The sequence below is a fragment of the Selaginella moellendorffii genome, unplaced genomic scaffold (assembly GCF_000143415.4).
Source record: "Selaginella moellendorffii unplaced genomic scaffold, v1.0 SELMOscaffold_80, whole genome shotgun sequence".
In the NCBI taxonomy this organism is placed as follows: Eukaryota; Viridiplantae; Streptophyta; class Lycopodiopsida; order Selaginellales; family Selaginellaceae; genus Selaginella; species Selaginella moellendorffii.
Window position 1 is genome coordinate 2,427 of NW_003314341.1, and position 10,074 is coordinate 12,500.

Genomic DNA, 10,074 nt, shown 5'->3' on the forward strand with positions numbered 1-10,074 from the left:
AGCGACTAATTTTTCCATTCTACTTTAGTCACTTAACCACACCTCCGACCACTTGGAGGAGTCTCATTCACAACCTCCATCAGTCCAATTCAGGACTTGGGACTTGCTAGCCCCAAGAATGGCATCCATGCCACTCCACACTTGCACCTGGTCCAAGTGCTCCACGTGTCCGGTCCTGAGACCGACACCCAAAGGTACCACTGACATCTCGGCCCGTTACGCTAAGGCCATGCCCATTCACCTTTGCTGCACTAGTGGTTCAACACCACTTGCATCACCACCCCGTCTCTCCGAGACTGGGCCATGTGTCCACGAGTGGTCATCCTAGATCCACTCCTTAGCATCCTTAGGATGCCCACAGACCTGGGGAATTGCCTTCCCCAAAGTCCCTTTGTCAGTTCCTACCAAGTCCCTTTCTGCCCCTGGCCGTGTTTGCCAACACTACCACTGGATCGAGGCCCACAGGCCCGACCACTAAGTCCCACGGTCCTCTGGGACTTCCTCACCACATGACTGTGTCCTTGGTCACTACCCCAGAGGACTGCTCCTCCTCCTTTCCACAGTCTGGGCCTTTGGGACAACATTTCGGAACACCGTGGCCTTACGCGAGCCACCTGGGTACTCTCCCCATCTATCGCCTTTAGGTGCTCTAGCCATGGGCTTAGAGCGAGGTTCCGTTGAGCCACGCCTGGTATCCAAGTAGGTAGTGCCACCCACACTTGGACTGGGAGCATCGGCCAGTCGATCTCCCGGGGGAACTAGAGCCGGCTCTTGAACACTTCACCAAGCTACCCCGCTTGTCGGTCCGTGTTCACTCTAGTCTTGGACTTCCCAGTGGGCAGCTCATCACCCAACACTGGGTCCGGCCTTCCTGGGCCAAACTGGCCTTTCCTGGCCAAACTGGCTCCACTGCAGTCCTCCCCCTACTATACTTTTGGGGCTCACCAAACCCCCCAGGGTCTGGGAGGCTTTCCCCTCTCAGGCTCCGGACTCGGCCTCGGACTCGGACTCGGACTCGGACTCGGATTCGGACTCGGACTCAGGCTCGGGTTCGGGCTCGGTCTTGGCCTCGGCCTCGGTCTCGGTCTCGGTCCCGATCTCGGTCTCGGTCTCAGTCTCGGTCCCGGTCTCAGTTCCGGTCTCCGTCTCGACTTCGATCTCCATCTCGGGTCCATCTCGGCGTCCATCTCGGACTCCATTTCGGGTCCATCTCGGGTCCACCTCGGACTCCATCTCGGACTCCATCTCGGACTCCATCTCGGAATCCATCTCGGACTCCATCTCGGACTCCATCTCGGGTCCATCTCGGACTCCATCTCGGACTCCATTTCGGGTCCATCTCGGGTCCACCTCGGACTCCATCTCGGACTCCATCTCGGACTCCATCTCGGGTCCATCTCGGACTCCAACTCGGGTTCATCTCGGGTCCACCTCGGACTCCATCTCGGACTCCATCTCGGACTCCATCTCGGGTCCATCTCGGACTCCATCTCGGACACTCCCACGTGTCATGTGTTGGTCCTTTTGGGTCCCTTTTTGGAGCCTTGCCTTTTGCTCGCTTCGTGCTCGTTCCTCGAGCACTTCGTTGGGAGTTCCACTCCCGCTCTTGACTTTTCAAGTCGGAGCTTTTGGTCCAAACGTGTTACGCTCGTTTGGCTCTCGCTTCGGCCACTACCATGTGGCGCCCTTCCGGCTCCACTTTGGGGCCTAGGGATTTTGTGTCTCACAACTCCACCACCCATAGACGAAGTTCGATGTCCTCATCGAACGGTAAACCCTTTCATAAAGTAACACCCACATGTGTTACCATTTCCATCTTTGGCACCTAGCCAATCTTTGTCTATGGTTTGACATCAAAGGCTCACCATGCCTTGTCCATCCTTTAAGGAGCGTAGTCTCTCCAACTTAGAGATTGATTGGACCACATGTAATGGTTCTCCAATTTTATTGGTTTAGTTCTCGCTAAACCTCTTAGAGACCCTTCTCTAAGTCAATCCCACTACTCCTCCTTGAGTAGTCTCAATTTCCATTTATTGAATGTTTGCACCTTGGAACTTTCACTCTTTTGACTTTTTGGGAGTCAATTTCCTAGGTGTCTCCAACACCTTGCATTGCACAGATTGTGCAACTCCACTTCCCTATCCTAGGAAGTTCATTACTTGAGGGCACCATCATCCTCTCTTCTATTTCGTGCCACCTTGGGCACTAAGTTCCATTTATCATACCTTGTGCTAGGGCTGTCCATGGCCCTATCATTTGGCTACCTTACCGCTCCCTCACTTGGAGCCTCTACTTCGCCAAATTGGAGCACTTAGGAATCCGTCCTTGAAAGTCTGCTTCCTTTCCCACAAGCTGTTAGCATCGAACACATTAGTGTTCCTTGGCTAACTTTGCCATTTGGATCCCTTCCATTAAATTCCATGGCCCAAACTTTGGCCACTAGTCCTTTGCTCCTATCCTTGATTGTTGCACCCAGCAACATCGGATCACTACCTCCATTTTTGAGGTATCCTTTCGGTTCCATAGCAAAGACTCTTCTTTGCCAAGTCCGGAGGATGTTCACCCCTAGTATGTCTCTTTAGCATATTCTGCTATGGGCTCTATCCATGGCCCAACTTCGTGACCCTCCCATGGGTCTTTTATAGAGACTACTTTCCTCGGACTCACTATGCCATCGCACGGACATAGTTTATTTCCCTTAGGTGCTCTTCCCACTTGGTCATCGCGACCAAGCCACACCATCTTAAACAGTTCAATTTCAACATTTTGAACCAGGAACTTCATTCCTTAGCCAACCAAGGACCTTGTCCTTATCTAGCCATAAGATCACCTAGTGATCTCACCTTGGCACCTTAACAGAGTTGCCAAGAGGTACTTGGTCTTCTAGACCTCCAAGTTGTTGACTATAACCCCGGGGGCATCCCCCACACTTGGCGGTGCACCCAAGCTAGCCCTTACGGCCAAGGGTTCATAGCAACTGAGATTAGGTGTCCCCATCTCACTCACCACGACCTTGGTGCCACTTGCACCAAAGTGTTCAAGTTAGATATGCTGAGTTTTCACACTAAGCAATCTAACCGTGCATCACGACTCTGAGGCATCCCTCGCTTGGCGGTGTGCCCAAACCAGTCTCCCCACTGAGAGTCCATGACCACCGAAATATGAGTGTCCTCATATTCCAAACCATCACCACGCCCTAGTGATTTGGGACTCGAACCCAAGCACTAGAGGGTCGGGACTCGAACCCAACCTCCGTATATGCATCTACGGACGGCATCACACTAGATGCCTGGCGTGACTCCCCACGCCGGTGCACCAACCTATTTTTAAAGCGCGCTACAGATCACAGCTTAGGAACCTAGTTCCTCCACACTGCCAAGTCCTCTCACTTGACATGTCTATGATCATGCATGGACTCCTCCATGCTCGGCCCCATGGCCCACCCTTTTTGAAGTTATCACCTTCAACTAGGGTCTTTGTTCCCCCGACGTGCCAATCTCACTTGGCAAGTTCTCCGACCATTGTAACATGGTTCCTGCATAAGCGTGAAAGTCCTTGACCATCGACTTTCGTTCAAAGCCCTCTCTTTGAACACTCGGGAACTACTTCCCTAACCTTGATAACCTTGCCTCATGGCAAGCTTCAAGACCACGCTTCTGCTGCGCCACTCTGATTTCGCGCGTTCCATGAACCATTTACACTTGGCATTTCTAGGTACTACGCTACCTAGAATCGTCTTTGGGAACCTTGAAAGAACTCTGTCCCTCAACTTGCTAAGGCCTCCCCTTTCGCAAGCTTTATAGTTGCCATATAGTCTAACATGGACAATTCCATATTTTAGACCCTCTATGGCATCACGGTTGCTAGCAACAACATCCTCGAGCACCCTTTTGATTCTCCACTCCCAGCTGTCATAACCAACCTTGGTTATGCCCTTTGATTCCTATGGTTCGGTTCTATCCCCTTCTTGCTTTTTGGCTTCACACCTTTCCTTTGGTCATTCTCCTCCAGACCAGGAGGATAGCTTTGCACTTTCTATCATGCCTTAGCAAGTATTCTTAGGGATGAACCTACCCAATAGCCTAGGGAGTGGTTCCTCAATCCGGGTATGCTCACCCTATAATCCAACACGCTGGGATTACATTGTTGCTTATGGGCCTTTACATGCCCATCACTAGCCTTGCCAAAATTCCATTTTTGGCTTTGTCCAACTCGGGTAGACAGTCCTCTCCTGTCTCCGCAACCTTGGACATTTGGATAGCACCTTCTATCCACCATTCGCTAGGGACTTAGTCCCTTGGGCTTTATCCATTGCCCTCGCGACATCAAACACCACCTTCTGGTGTTCTAGAGTGTTCGGGTGTCCCAATGATGGCTTTCTTGACAATGAGTATTTCCTTTTATGACATTGACTTACTATATCGCAACATAAGCAACTTATCCCCCGTAAGGGTATATCCGACTTCCCTATACTAGAAGTCTTGGGTAGCTACCTTCTACCCGTTTAACCAGTTATTTTGCACCTCTTGCTTAGTTGCCTCATGGTTGTCAAGTTCTACAACTCATTGCTTGGTGCTTGCACACCTCCATCACTATCTGGGTCACCACACTCCAACTGCATGCTCTGCAGCTTAGGCTATGCCATTCCCATTTCCATTGGGATTCCTTTGGCAAGGGGTTCTCATGAACCCACCAACATAGCCTCAAGGTATCACACCTTGGCACATTTGGTGTCTCCACACCATCGGCTCCACGAGCCTACCTGTATGACATTTCCCTTCGTGTCTAAGTCTTTGCCAAGACCAACACCGCTCTTTCTCATGCCAACCGTCTGTTAGCACTGCCCCATAGAGGTCACACACAACTTTATGTCAAAGTTGTTTTCTTCTGGGAACACCTTTCCCATAACTTTAGCATGGCACATTTTGCCATCGATGAGATACTCTCTGTTCTCATCCTTGGATCCTATGATCCCCCCCCCATCCTTTGTGGGGTACAACGCACCTCAGTCCAAATGCTTCATTCAGTCCTTTTAGGACCATTCGTTGACTCTACTTGAGTCATCCAGCAGTTTTGGACTTGGTTAATCCAGAGACCCGTAAGGTCCTACTTGTGAGGCACTAGTTCACTAGAATACACTTTTTGCATTCCTGTCCTACTCAAAAGGACTATTTTCACAAGTGTTACTCCGACACTTGATTTTGTTCTCTAGGGGCAACCTTTGCCCCTTAGGACTACTTGTCCATGTGATGAGAACACCAACTCATCCACTTAATACACCCCCAACTCCTTGGGTTGTTCCAGCATTTATTAGAGGTAGCCCCGGCCACCATTTCAAGGACTTGAGTCCTCTTCCGTATTTGACCTTCCACGGTCATTACCTTTGGTCTCACATTCATGAGCACCAACCTCAACTATATGAGGATAATCTTGTGACTCCTTTATTGTTTTGGAGTCTCTATCTTTCCCGTGATCCCAACTTTAGTTGTTTACCACAACAACCTAAGCCAATTTGCTGAGACAAATGCTCATCCGGATCACATCCTCAACTCAATGAGGAAAACCTTGCACTGTTCCCAAGATCCCAAAGTCGTTCCATTATTGGCCCTTTTCTATCCACCACCTCGTCTACAAGTTCACACATGAACTGTAATGGAGAGCCATGTCTTCCAGACTTGCTACTCCTCAAGGATAGGCCCACTCCTCGGACCTTCCGATGCCAACACTAGTGGTGATATACTTGAGCACCAATAAAAGTCGGACTAAGGAACAGCTCCGATACCAAGTTGTAAGAGACTAATTTTTCCATTCTACTTTAGTCACTTAACCACACCTCCGACCACTTGGAGGAGTCTCATTCACAACCTCCATCAGTCCAATTCAGGACTTGGGACTTGCTAGCCCCCAGAATGGCATCCATGCCACTCCACACTTGCACCTGGTCCAAGTGCTCCACGTGTCCGGTCCTGAGACCGACACCCAAAGGTACCACTGACATCTCGGCCCGTTACGCTAAGGCCATGCCCATTCACCTTTGCTGCACTAGTGGTTCAACACCACTTGCATCACCACCTCGTCTCTCCAAGACTAGGTCATGTGTCCACGAGTGGTCATCCTAGATCCACTCCTTAGCATCCTTAGGATGCCCACAGACCTGGGGAATTGCCTTCCCCAAAGTCCCTTTGTCAGTTCCTACCAAGTCCCTTTCTGCCCCTGGCCGTGTTTGCCAACACTGCCACTGGATCGAGGCCCACAGGCCCGACCACTAAGTCCCACGGTCCTCTGGGACTTCCTCACCACATGACTGTGTCCTTGGTCACCACCCCAGAGGACTGCTCCTCTTCCTTTCCACAGTCTGGGCCTTTGGGACAACATTTTGGAACACCGTGGCCTTACGCGAGCCACCTGGGTACTCTCCCCGCCTTTCGCCTTTAGGTGCTCTAGCCATGGGCTTAGAGCGGGTTCCGTTGAGCCACGCCTGGTATCCAAGTAGGTAGTGCCACCCACACTTGGACTGGGAGCATCGGCCAGTCGATCTCCCGGGGGAACTAGAGCCGGCTCTTGAACACTTCACCAAGCTACCCCGCTTGTCGGTCCGTGTTCACTCTAGTCTTGGACTTCCCAGTGGGCAGCTCATCACCCAACACGCGGTCCGGCCTTCCTGGCCCAAACTGGCCTTTCCTGGCCAAACTGGCTCCACTGCATGCCTCCCCCTACTATACTTTTGGAGCTCACCAAACCCCCCAGCGTCTGGGAGACGAACGCTTAGGGCTTTCACCCTCTCAGGCTCCGGACTCGGACTCGGACTCGGGCTCGGACTCGGACTCGGACTCGGATTCGGACTCGGACTCGGGCTCGGGCTCGGTCTTGGCCTCGGCCTCGGTCTCGGTCTCGGTCCCGATCTCGGTCTCGGTCTCGGTCTCGGTCCCGGTCTCGGTCGGTCCCTCGGTTCCGGTCTCGGTCTCGACTTCGGACTCCATCTCGGACTCCATCTCGGACTCCATCTCGGACTCCATCTCGGGTCCATCTCGGGTCCATCTCGGACTCCATCTCGGACTCAATCTCGGGTCCATCTCGGACTCCATCTCGGACTCCATGTCGGGTCCATCTCGGGTCCACCTCGGACTCCATCTCGGACTCCATCTCGGACTCCATCTCGGGTCCATCTCGGACTCCATCTCGGACTCCATTTCGGGTCCATCTCGGGTCCACCTCGGACTCCATCTCGGACTCCATCTCGGACTCCATCTCGGGTCCATCTCGGACTCCATCTCGGACTCCATTTCGGGTCCATCTCGGGTCCACCTCGGACTCCATCTCGGACTCCATCTCGGACTCCATCTCGGGTCCATCTCGGACTCCACTTTGGACTCCAACTCGGGTCCATCTCGGGTCCACCTCGGACTCCATCTCGGACTCCATCTCGGACTCCATCTCGGGTCCATCTCGGACTCCATCTCGGACACTCCCACGTGTCATGTGTTGGTCCTTTTGGGTCCCTTTTTGGAGCCTTGCCTTTTGCTCGCTTCGTGCTCGTTCCTCGAGCACTTCGTTGGGAGTTCCACTCCCGCTCTTGACTTTTCAAGTCGGAGCTTTTGGTCCAAACGTGTTACGCTCGTTTGGCTCTCGCTTCGGCCACTACCATGTGGCGCCCTTCCGGCTCCACTTTGGGGCCTAGGGATTTTGTGTCTCACAGATATAAGTCACAAAGAATGTGTTGTGACTGTCACCACGTGGCATGGCAAGCAAGTCCAAACATATGTATTTCACATGGCATACAAGGATGCTAAACTCTAACTATGAGAACAAGCCAAAGGGCATGCCACGTGTCAATGTGACACACATTGAAAACCATAAAACTCACCAAAGCACATGCCACGTGTCAATGTGGCACACATTGAAAACCATAAAACTCTGAGCACAAACCAAAGTGCATGCCATGTGTCAATGTGGCACACATTGAAAACCATAAAACTCTATGAGATCAAACCAAAGGCCATGCCACGTGTCAAAATAAAACTCGGATATATCCAGGGCCAGACACATCTGGGGCCCGGCATATCGGGTGCCCGACATGTACGGGGCCCGACATATCGGGTGCCCGACATGTCCGGGGCCCGATATGTCTGGGGCCGGATATATCGGGTGCCCGACATTTCCGGGGCCGGACATATCGGGGCCCGGACATGTCCGGGGCCGGACATATCGGGTGCCCGACATGTCCGGGGCCGGATATGTCCGGGGGCCCGACATATCGGGTGCCCGACATGTTCGGGGCCGGAGATATCGGGGCCCGGACATGTCCGGGGCCCGATATATCTGGGGCCCGACATCTCTGGGGCCCGACATATCGGGTGCCCGACATATCCGGGGCCCGACATGTCCGGGGCCGGATATGTCGGGGCCCGGATATGTCTGGGTGCCCGACATGTCCGGGGCCCGATATATCTGGGGCCGGACATATCGGGTGCCCGACATATCTGGGGCCCGACATGTCCGGGGCCCGACATATCCAGGGCCTGAGGTATGCCACATGGCATACAAGTGCAGAAGAGGTACCTTCCAATGTCATGTCACGTGGCATGCAACCTCAAAGGTGCCACCTCTCCAAGGGTTTGTCACGTGACATGCAACCTCCAAGATGCCACCTTTCCAAGGGTTTGCCACGTGGCATCCATAGGTACCACCTCTCCAAGGGTTTGCCACGTGGCATCCATAGGTACCACCTCTCCAAGGGTTTGTCACGTGGCATGCAACCTCCAAGATGCCACCTCTCCAAGGGTTTGCCACGTGGCATGCTATAAGTACATAAAAGTATGCCACGTGGCATGCCACCTCATCCAAACCATCCGTCTGAATGCCACCTTCTAAAAGGTATAGCTCATGGCATATAAATTGCTCAAAATGTATGCCACGTGGCAAACCCTACCCTACCCTAAACCCTAAACCCTACACTTGCACATGGCATAGTGTTGCGTTCCATACATTGAGCCCGTGTGCCATCTTTAGAGCACGTGGAATAACACGTGGCGATATAAGTTACTACGAAAAAAAACAACTCAAAAACATCCAACTTTAGCCGAAATATGAGTTGGCAACACTACATTTACTACCATGACACCAAGCTCGAAATATGTCACGTGACTCTTACCTTGAAAAACCACTAAAAACGGCACATGTTACATGGCATGAACAGTGTGCCACGTGTCATCCGCTCCTAGGAGTCGTCTCGTGACACTCGAAAAAAAAAAGTAAGAAAAAATGACCACTTTTTCATTGTTGATGTTGCAGAAGTCGCAGCACTTCCAGATTCTAAGCCCGAACACTAATACATGCTGTGGGGTGAAAGCCCAAAGCGTGTGTCTCCCAGGGGGGGGGGCTGTGGGGGGTTCCAAAAGTATAGTAGGGATAGTGTGGGTGTTGGAGGTCGGGTAGCCGAGGTGGAGTCCGAGTTGAACTCGGAGTCCGAGTCCGGGTCCGAATCCGGGCGAGCGAGTGCTCTTCACGTGGTATACTGCGTGCGGGGCGAGCTCAAAGTGGGCTTTGGCTTCTGGCTTTGGCTCGTGGCTCTGCTTTTGCTACCTGCAACATCACACTCCCTGCTCGCCACCACAATGCGCATTGGGACGGGTCCTGGTGAAAGCCGGGAGACTCGGATCTTTGCGTGCGGTGGTGGTGGGCTGGCTGGCAGTTAATCCTCCTGATGTGGGGTGGTGTGTGCCTTTGGTAGAGGGCTGCACACCTATTGCTGTGGTGCAACACATGTGCTTGTGACGGGTTCCTGGCCAATGCTCCGGCAGAACCGGGAGACTCGGACGACCAACATGTGTGGTGCGCCACAGCTCGGGCTAGCCTCTCGCTTTTGTGTGTGTTTTGGGGCAGTGGGGTGTTCGCACCCCCTCCCAAGCACACACCCCTTGCTGTGCTGTAACCGTTGAGTCCGGATCCGGGCGGGCAAAATTCCCTCGTGTTTGAACGTGGGTGAGCTCAGTCGCATGGGGGCTTAGCTGGTGCTTCACAGCCGGGGAAGTGACGCTCTAGGCATCTACCCTTTTGTTAAAAATGCATGTGATG